This window comes from Podarcis melisellensis, assembly GCF_964234715.1.
Source record: "Podarcis melisellensis genome assembly, chromosome: 1".
Classification (NCBI taxonomy): Eukaryota; Metazoa; Chordata; class Lepidosauria; order Squamata; family Lacertidae; genus Podarcis; species Podarcis melisellensis.
In genome coordinates, this window is record NC_138528.1 from 51803945 (window position 1) to 51814045 (window position 10101).

A 10101-nucleotide genomic window follows, 5' to 3' on the forward strand; every position below is an offset into this window, starting at 1 on the left:
TAATAGAACTTTACTTCCCAAGTAAACACAAACAAGATAGAGATACACACAATGTAACTCTCCAGACATGATTTTAAACTATTCCAAGGCCTACTGGTGGGTCCCAGCCCACTCAGAAAGTCTGGCTTAGAAAGTAATTAAGGAACAAAAGAAGAAAAGGCACACTAGCCTGGGAACTTCCTCTCTGCCCAGAACATTGGAGGCTATACACCACACCCCCTCAACAGTATTTATAGGAACTCAAACACTGAGATCCTGCTCTGTTCCAGTAACAAGAAGCCGAAAGCACCAGCCTGAAGATGACGAGTGAGACCTCGTCGAAACGTCGCCTAGACACCCCAACTTTTACACGGGAAGACACCCGAGGACACCAAAACCTGCATTCCTGTACCCGTGAAAATCTACGAAAGCATATATATATATATATATATATATATATATATATATATATATATATATATATATATATATATATATATATATATATACATATATATATATATATGCAAGGCTGTTTGTGTTGTGTTAGAGTTGCCTTCCCATTTCCTTCCTTTCCCCCCAGCTAAAATTCTACATGCTTCAATATTTGGATTCGCTGGTTTTAAAAGGCTTTTCTCTTATTTTTTCTCTCCGAGATCTTCCCCACATGCCATGTGATTGTTAAGCTATGCTTTCTATTCTCAGTTCTATAAGATCTGACATCCTCTAGCCTTCAGTCAAGTAAATCTAAAGCACCCTCTTCCCACCCCCACCCCTTCATTATTCCTAGAGCTGGGCTTAAGGGAAGGGCCCTTTTCAGTTCAGCTTAGAACCGCCACCCATTACTCAGGCAGCCTAGACACTCCAAGGGGCACCCAAATGAAGACAAACATTATACACATTATTTACAAGAACAAAACTTGCTCACTTTTATTCTATGTGAGGTGGGATCATTGGAAATGGATAGTAAGGAATGTTATGGTGGGGAGATGCAGCAATAACAAAAGCCTTAAATGGCACAGGACTGCAATACCTCAAGGACCACCTCTTCTCATATGAACCGGTCCCTGAGATTCACTTCTGAGGCCCTCCTTTGTGTGCCTCCTCCTCGAGAGGTCTTGAGGCTGGCAACACAAGAACGGGCCTTCTCTGCAGTGGCTCCCCGTCTGTGGAATGCTCTCCCCAGGTAAGTTTGCCGGGTGCCTTCATTATACACCTTTAGGCGCCAGGCAAAAATGTTCCCTTTTAACCGGGCCTTTGGATGATTTGATTGACATCCTATGCCCTCTTAAAAATGTGGCTCTTTTCTAAGGGGGGTGGGTTATGGGTATTATTGGGTTGTTGTTTTTATTCTGATTATATATGTTGTGATCTTTTCTGTGAACCGCCCTGAGACCTCTGGGTATAGGGCAGTACAGTGGTACCTTGGGTTACAGACACTTCAGGTTACAGACTCTGCTAACCCAGAAATAGTACCTCAGGTTAAGAACTTTGCTTCAGGATGAGAACAGAAATCGTGCGGCAGTGGTGCAGCACCAGCGGGAGGCCCTATTAGCTAAAGTAGTATCCCAGGTTAAGAACAGTTTCAGGTTAGAATGGACCTCCAGAACGAATTAAGTTCTTAACCTGAGGTACCACTGTATATAAACTCAATTAACAGCAGCAGCAGCAAAAACAACGTGTAAAGTCTGGTGGTTGGTAACTGCACAAAGATTTCAGAAACTGGGTAGCAAGCAGGAGATACAGCCACAGTTACTCCTGCTCTCAGTATACATCAACAGCTAAAAAATGGCTACTAGCCCTGATGCTATTGTTCTGCCTCCACTGTTAAATGCAGCATGCCTCTGAACACCAGTTGCTGGGAAATGCAGGTGGGCAGAGTGTTATTGCACTCATGTTCTTCTTGCAGGTTTTCCACAGGCATCTGGTTGGCTACTCTAAGAACAGGATGCTGGATTGATGGGGCAATGGGCTGATTCAGAAGGCTCATATTACATTCTTATGTACGTGTGTGACAAGCAAGAGCATGTTTGCAGCAAAACAAAGTCCAACCAACACACAGTATCATATACAAACATTGTTCCTAGTAAACTTACAATGTTCATAGTCCTGTGTGCATATGGGCTCGATTTGGGTCTTGCCTTTCTTTCAGTTCAATATGGACAAATTAAGATTTATAATAATTGAACATGGACCCCAACAATTTGAAGATGTTGATCTTTCAGAATCTGCATCAGAGGACTGTTGCAATTTTTTTGGTAACTGGTTTTTAAATACGATTCTTAATGACAAATATGTTGATCAAAACATATTCCAAAAAAAAAATTCTAAGTCATTATTTTGCTTTCCTTGTAAATTTGCTACAAACATCTCTGAAACATATACAAATATTCACAGTAAATCAAAGGCTTTCAGTGACTGGAAGAAGCATTTCAGTCAAATTAATGATCATGAAAATGTATCAGGCCACCAATATATTTTTTTATAAACGGAAGAACTTGGAATAGAAAAAGAGAAAGTGTTGGACTTATTTATGATTCCTTACAAAAGGCAATTCAGACAGAAAAGGAGAACTGGCTGCACATTCTGAAGGTTATTTGGACATTATTCTGCTCTTAGAGGCTATAGAGATTTTTAGCAGTCCTAATACAGGATTCTTCTAAATCTCATTGTACTGATTAGTCATTACGATAGTGAAGTTAAAAATTATTTGTTAAATCATTAAAAGTGCCACATAAAGTATGAAATGAATGTCTTGAATTATTGGGGGAAATGTTTGTGGTGAGCTGAATTCTAGGATTTAAAAAAAGTAATTTTCCATTGCTATTTTATTATACTCCAGACATTTCTCACCACAAACAAATGCATCAGATTATGTCCCTGTTGATACTAGAAACATTTTGACTGAGGAAAGTTTTGCAGAGTTCATTGAAACAATATAGAAAACAGGCAGCGGTTTAGAGGACAAAATCACGTATTAAAACAGGATGACATCAATATTAAAAATGCCAGAGGCCAAGGATATGAGAATGGGCAAATATGTCTGCCGTGTACAAAGGCATTCAAGAACTTATATTAAAACAAAACAGCTTCACTCATGCTTATCATTTTATTACATCTGTTGTTCCTTTTCTGCATCATAAAATACAGGGTTAGTTGGGGGGGGGGGGGGTGTTTCATGTTGTTTATCCCAGGTGCCAAGATGCCTAGATGAGCCCTGATGATCACAATTCTTGTTGGAAGTACCCTTGAAAACTGGTGGGGGGAGTTCCTCTTCTGATCTGTCACAGAGCCCCATGTTAGAAACCTGTGAAGACATGCCCTTAAACTAGGGAACATTGAAGTTGGTGTCAGGACCTGCCAGGGCTAGAGCTGGGAGACTTCAGTCTAATAGAACTTCATCATCTTCTGGGTAGTATCTTCAGGTTTTGGAGTGGCTCCACCTATCTAGGCTGTCCATTGGCTGGGACCTTTTTTTTATAATAATAATAATAATAATAATAATAATAATAATAATAATAATAATTTATACCCTGCCCATCTGACTGGGTTTCCCCAGCCACTCTGGACGGTTTCCAGCAGAATATTAAAATACAATGATTCATCCAGTATTAAAAGCTTCCCTAAACAGGGCTGCCTTCAGATGTCTTCTAAAAGTTATTTCCTTGACATCTGGTGGGAGGGCGTTCCACAGGGCGGGTGCCACTACCAAGAAGGCCCTCTGCCTAATTCCCTGTAATTTCACTTCTCGTAGTGAGGTAAACACCAGAAGGCCCTTGCCGCTGGATCTCAGTGTCTGGGTTGAAGGATGGGGGTGGAGACGTTCCTTCAGGTATACTGGACTGAGGCCATTTAGGGCTTTAAATGTCAACACCAACACTTTGAATTGTGCCCGGAAACGTACTGGGAGCCAATGTAGGTCTTTCAGGACCGTGTTATGTGGTCTCGTTCCTAGTTCTGGTGTGTCTCTGTGTCTCCTTTAAAAGCTGCCTATAATGAGCCTTGGTGGCAGGACTGACAGAGGCTGGTTGTGATGGCCTGGGATTCCAATTCAGAGGATGAACCAGAGGAATCCCAACCTGCACAGGAGTCCCCGCCTCCAGGGCCGGCTGAACTGGGGCAAGGCCTAGATGCTGAAGAGCCTGCACCTGTGGCAGAGCATCAGGAGCTGGCCCCAGGTGAAGCCCTTCTGGCCCCAGAGGGGCTTGACGACTCAGTGGCCACAGATGAGCCTCCTCCAGGGCCCAGTAACCCTTCAGCCTCTCCTGATCTGCAGAGGCTTAGGGCGGAGAGGCGAAGGGAACTGGTTGCCCCCAGGAGGAGTGCTCGCCTTGAGGCCAGAGGAGGCGGGGCTCCTGGGGGCCGGGACCGCCCCCGGCCTTAGAAGAGATAAAAGCCCAGTCAGCCCGGCCCCAGGTTGCGGGAGCAACGTTGTTGTTGGCTTCGGACCTTCCTGTGTTCCTGATCCCTGCTCGGCCTCCTGTTCCTGACCATCCGGTGCTCCTGTTCCCTGCTCGGCCTCCTGTTCCTGTTCATCCGGTGTTCCTGTTCCCTGCTCAGCCTCCTGTTCCAGCGTTCCTGTTCCCCGCCCGGCTCTCCGCCTCGGACCTCGCCCCTCTTCGTGTGGACTCTGCTTACACCCACGGTACCTTACCCCCGGGACCAGCACACTGGTAAAGGTACCCCTGCCCATACGGAGCAGTCGTGTCCGACTCTGGGGTTGTGCGCCCATTTCGCTTAAGAGGCCGGGGGCCAGTGCTGTCCAAAGACATCCAGGTCACGTGGTCAGCGTGACAAGCTGCAGCTGGCGAGCCAGCGCAGCACACGGAAACGCCGTTTACCTTCCCGCTAGTAAGCGTTCCCTATTTATCTACTTGCACCCGGGGGTGCTTTCAAACTGCTAGGTTGGCAGGCGCTGGGACCGAGCAATGGGAGCGCACCCTGCCACGGGGATTCGAACTGCTGACCTGACGATCGGCAAGTCCTAGGCGCTGAGGTTTTACCCACAGCGCCACCTGCGTCCCCTGACAGAGGCTGGTAAGAGATGCAAATATTAATATTAATTCAATGGCTATCTTTGGCCTTCAAAAGCATGATTTATTACTGGCGCAATTTCCCCCTCCTGTATTATGTGGTATTTTACAGTAATGTATTGTGATTTACAGCTAGGAATAGGAGAGATTTTGATTTCATACTTAATTCACACTTGAGCAATACAAAAACTAAAATACAGCTTTCCTTCAAAATTCACTCTTCTCTGAATTTTGTAATGCAGTTCTCCAACCAATGTGTACATTTTGAGGAGAGTGTGAATGAAAAAGCAGATTAGTGGAAATAAAATAGAAGAAATGCCTTACACTAGGGAAGATTGCTTGCAAAAATATGCATAGTAGGCAGAATTTAAAATGTGCATATTAAGAGGTAAGCACTAAAATGCTGATGAATTTTTGTGCAGACTTTTTAAAAGGAAACTGATGCAAAAATGTGTGGATTGGAAAAATAAGAGATACCAAAATTGACAGATTTTCCTGTCTACAGTTTAACAGATTTATTTGCATGCCAACAATTTCAGCTATTGGCTGGACTTCCACCCCTGACTCCAGTGATGCAAATTAAGAAGGAAGGCTCTATGCATCTCTGATTGTACACTGCTGGAGACAGTCAGTATGCAAGTGTGGAGAACATGATTCAATGTGGCACCAAGCTTGCTGAGGTGAAGTGGATATAATGTGAAGAGAGTGTGAACAAAGAGCTAAATATTCATCAGAGAATCTGCTAGACAGAGCTGCCAGGTTGTCTCTTCTTGTTACAAACTTTATGATATATTAAGTTATTCTTACATTCTTGCACGTGGGATGATGAATTTGTAGTTCCAAAAATGCAATGTAAGCTTTCCCATCGCACCACTGCAATAATGGGAGAAACTGCACACGAGCCTATCCATTTCTTAAAGATGTAGAAACCTTTTTAGGATATTGACTAGCAAATCAACAAACGCACAGCTATGCATTTTGTTTCTTGCATTGTTTGACATTATGGCCTTATCACTAGATATCAAAAATCATGCTGCAATGAGATAATGTTTCAAAACATCCCGAGATAGCCACAGTTCGGGGAATCAAATTGTTTTCTTTGGCTTAGCTAACCATCACTAAGTATTTTATGTATGGCTTGCATTCCAAAAGCTGTCAAGGTTTCTGCGTTAAAACTGTATAAGTATGAAATCCGCATTTTATTTCATGAGTCTCCTTTAAAATTATAAGTCTTGGTCCATGATTTTGTGTGTGTATGTACGTGTGTGCATTTGTGTACACACACACATACACATTTTTATATAAGGGGAAAGGAGGGGGTAATTAGGGAGTTAAGGCGGAAAATTGATAATTTGGTTCTAGGCTACAAAGTTGTGCAGTTATTTGAACAAAAAGAAAGCTGAACTAAGAAGGAGACTGTGAACTTTGAGGGCAGATATTAACATTTGTTTAGAGCTGCTTAGCAGACTAAACGTAGAGGGAGAGAAAATTAGTGGTAAAGGAGAATCAAGACCATGATTTAAAAATGGGTAGAAAGAACAGATAGTGTAGAGCAGGTGTGACCTTTGGATATCAGTGGCGGAGGAAGGTATGTGTGTGGGCTGCCCCGGGTGTCATCACTGAGGGGGGTGACAAAATGACAAAAATATGAGGTGGTGTTTTTTTTTTTAAAAAAATGGCCTCACGAAACTTTTTAGTTCAGTCAACAAATGTAACAAAACGCGGCTGCCTCTGGGCGCCACATTGCCTGCAGCGTGCCCTAGTCTCTCCTGGGAGTGACGTGGTGGCTTGGGCGCCTGCAGGCTCCGCACTGCCTGAAATGGCAGCGTGGGGTGTGTTAGAATTCCTGATCTATGACTGCAGTCATAGGATTGTTGTCTTTCACATGACAGTATGTGTTTTGACTCCACAGAGTGGGAGGTGACGGAGACAGGATGTTTGTGTTGCTGTGTTCCGTGAAGTGGGACTATTGTCCTTTGTCCTTTTCTCTTTGCTGTCTGATGCTAGAGAGAGAGGGAGCCATGTTGCAGTGCTCCGTGTGTGTTTATATGTAAATAAAGTAGATTAGCCAAAATGTTGAGTTGTTGAGGTCTGTCACGCAAGGTGCGCAAACTCTGCGGATCCCTAAGTGTGCCGATGTCTGTTGGCATCAGTCGCTGTGCTGTTCAGGCTGAAGAAAGTTTATGAAGCTCCCAAACGATCAACCAGGAGGGACAGAAAATGCCAGTTGGCCATGTGTCTTTGCCAGGGTCCTACTCAAGTGTAGGCTGAACTCCCCCCATGGGTGGCTTGACCTGCCCCCGGCTGCAGGACATGTGTGCCGCACCTGGCACCCGAGCGGCTAGCTACGCCGCTGCCGGGTATAGGGCAGAATATAAATTCAATTAATAAATAAAATAAAACTAAGAAAAGCCCATTGGATCAGGCAATAAGGGTCTGTCTGAACCCGGAACAAACTCCCATGAGAGGTGGTGGACTCTCCTTCCTTGGAGGTTTTTAAACAGAGGTTGGATTGGTGCTTTAGCTGAGATTCCTGCATTGCAGGGGGTTGGACTAGATGACCCTTGGGTCCCTTCCAGCTCTAGGATTCTATTATTCTATCCCAGCTCAATCACTGCGATCAAGCTCAGGAGCACCATTGGTCGCGTTCTGAGTCGGCGAGGATCATTTGACAGCAACAAGAAGAAGAAGAAGAGAAGAAGAGTTTGGATTTGATATCCCGCCTTTCACTCCCTTTAAGGAGTCTCAAAGCGGCTAACATTCTCCTTTCCCTTCCTCCCCCACAACAAACACTCTGTGAGGTGAGTGGGGCTGAGAGACTTCAAAGAAGTGTAACTGGCCCAAGGTCACCCAGCAGCTGCATGTGGAGGAGCGGAGACGCGAACCCGGTTCCCCAGATTAGGAGTCTACCGCTCTTAACCACTACACCACACTGGCCGAGCCTTACATAAACTTTTATAAGTAAATCAATAAACACAAATAAAATACACAGCCGACCTCTAGTCCAGAAGCCTGTTCTCACAATGGCCAGCTGGATGCCAGTTCTATGATTCTATGATGGTGGAAGCAGAACACGTGATGGTAATGAAGAAAACAAGGCAAGGGAGAGGAGAAGCGGCAGCAGAGAATGCTGGCTGCTGAAGTTGTCTGGAAGCTATGGAAATGTGTGTGTTTTATTCAGAGGATATATAGCCCATCCTTCATCTCAGTGGATCCCAGTGAGGGGCACAGGATGAACTTGTGTTTGTGCCACAACATAAATGAAAAGCGTGTTTTTGTGCTCTTTCAAGTTAGTAAACATATGCCACCTTCTGGTCATATCTAAACCTGCATGCATGTTAAGCTGAACATCATAGAGCAGGGGTCTGCAACCTTTAAGACAAAAAGAGCCACTTGGAACCGTTTCCAAAGGGGAAAAAAAAGGGAGCCGCAAAACCATTGCGACATTTAAAACAAATATATCTCCAGAGCTGCGATCTGACAGCGGGCAGGAAGGTGACGTCGGGACGGTGCATGACTAACGCATGCACCGCCCCCATGCGACATCACAGCCAGTACAGCGCCTGCCACAGTGGGGAGTGTCGGGGCGCACAATGCACTTCCTCCCCTCGCTAGTATCCGCCCCGGAGCCGTGGCAAAGGTGTAAAAGAGCCACATGCGGCTCCGGAGCCGCGAGTTGCAGACCCCTGTCATAGAGCCATAGAGTTGTAGAGTTGGTCCAACCCCCTGCAATGCAGGAATATTTTTGCCCAGTGTGGGGCTTGAACCCCTGACCCTGAAATTAAGCGTCTGATGATGCTCTACCGACTGAGCTCTGGAGATTAGGTTAGGAGAAAGTACTAATAATAATTTCTCTAAGTAGCCAAATGACTGCATATTGCAGACCCATGCTGAAATTTTTATATTTCCTCTCATATATCTAAATATAACAATATTTCAGTGTCTTATGGATCTCTAACACCGCAAGCCAAATTGTCCAGGGCACAAAGTCTGAGGCTTCCCTATCAGTTTTGATCCCTGGCTGTGTTGTTGTTCATTACGTTATCATCTTTAAATGAAATCTGTGCTGTGGTTGGGGGGGGGGGGACCTGGCAGATAAAATAAAACCAATAGGTGTAATCTACCAAATGGCCAGCTGGTGTCAGCCTTTAGTCTCGGATTTTATTTTAAATTGATGGCTTGCTAGTGAAGACAGCTGGCTGGATGAAAGCTAAATAATTTTGTTACTGTATTAAAATAACCCTCTAAGCTTTATAATAATTCATCCTGCTCTGAGTCTAATTGTGGGATATTCTTACCAAGATGAGATTGAACTTCAAATTTATAACCACCACCACAAGAAGAAACTTCAGGCCAAGACCATCACAAAATGTACGTTATATTTTACAGCAGTGGTAGTGGACCATCAACATGGACAGCACTTTATGGAGTAAAGCTCTTGCCCCAAAGAATTTGCAATCTATAATTTGATAGAGAGGGACACAACTGAGGGAAAGTATGGGAGAATGGTAGAGTTTCAGTAGGAGCTGAGAACTGAGGATTTGAGGCTAAGGATTCACAGAAGAGGTGGACTTGGGAAGATATGAAGGAAGAAATTTAGAACAGCACAGGTGCTTTTGGAGGGCATTCTGTACATAAGTGGAAGCAATGGAGTTATCAGAGGCAGTTTTAGGATGGAGAGATCAGTGTGGCAGAACTGGGTTCTGCGCCACAGAGGGTGCCACCACAGTGCTGTAGAACAGAGTGTGAGAGGCAGGGGTGCGTGCCAAATTTTGGGGTCACAAAGGGCACTGCTGAAAGTTGAGACCCCCAAGTCAGCCACTGGGGTTTTAACAGACCTTCTGGCAGTTGTGTCGGTGGGAGAATTAGCAAAGTGAAGGCCAGAGAAAGGAATATATTGGATAGGGACTCAGCTGTAGTGACATGTGTCACAATAATACGTTTTGTATGCATTATGAACATGAAACACCAGATGGTGCCAGAGAGCAAAAAAGAGGAATTTTAATGGAATTTCACATAGGCTTTTTTTCCTCTTTTGTTGTAAGGATTTAATTTCTGACTTATTTATAGTGTTTTAAACCTGTGTCTA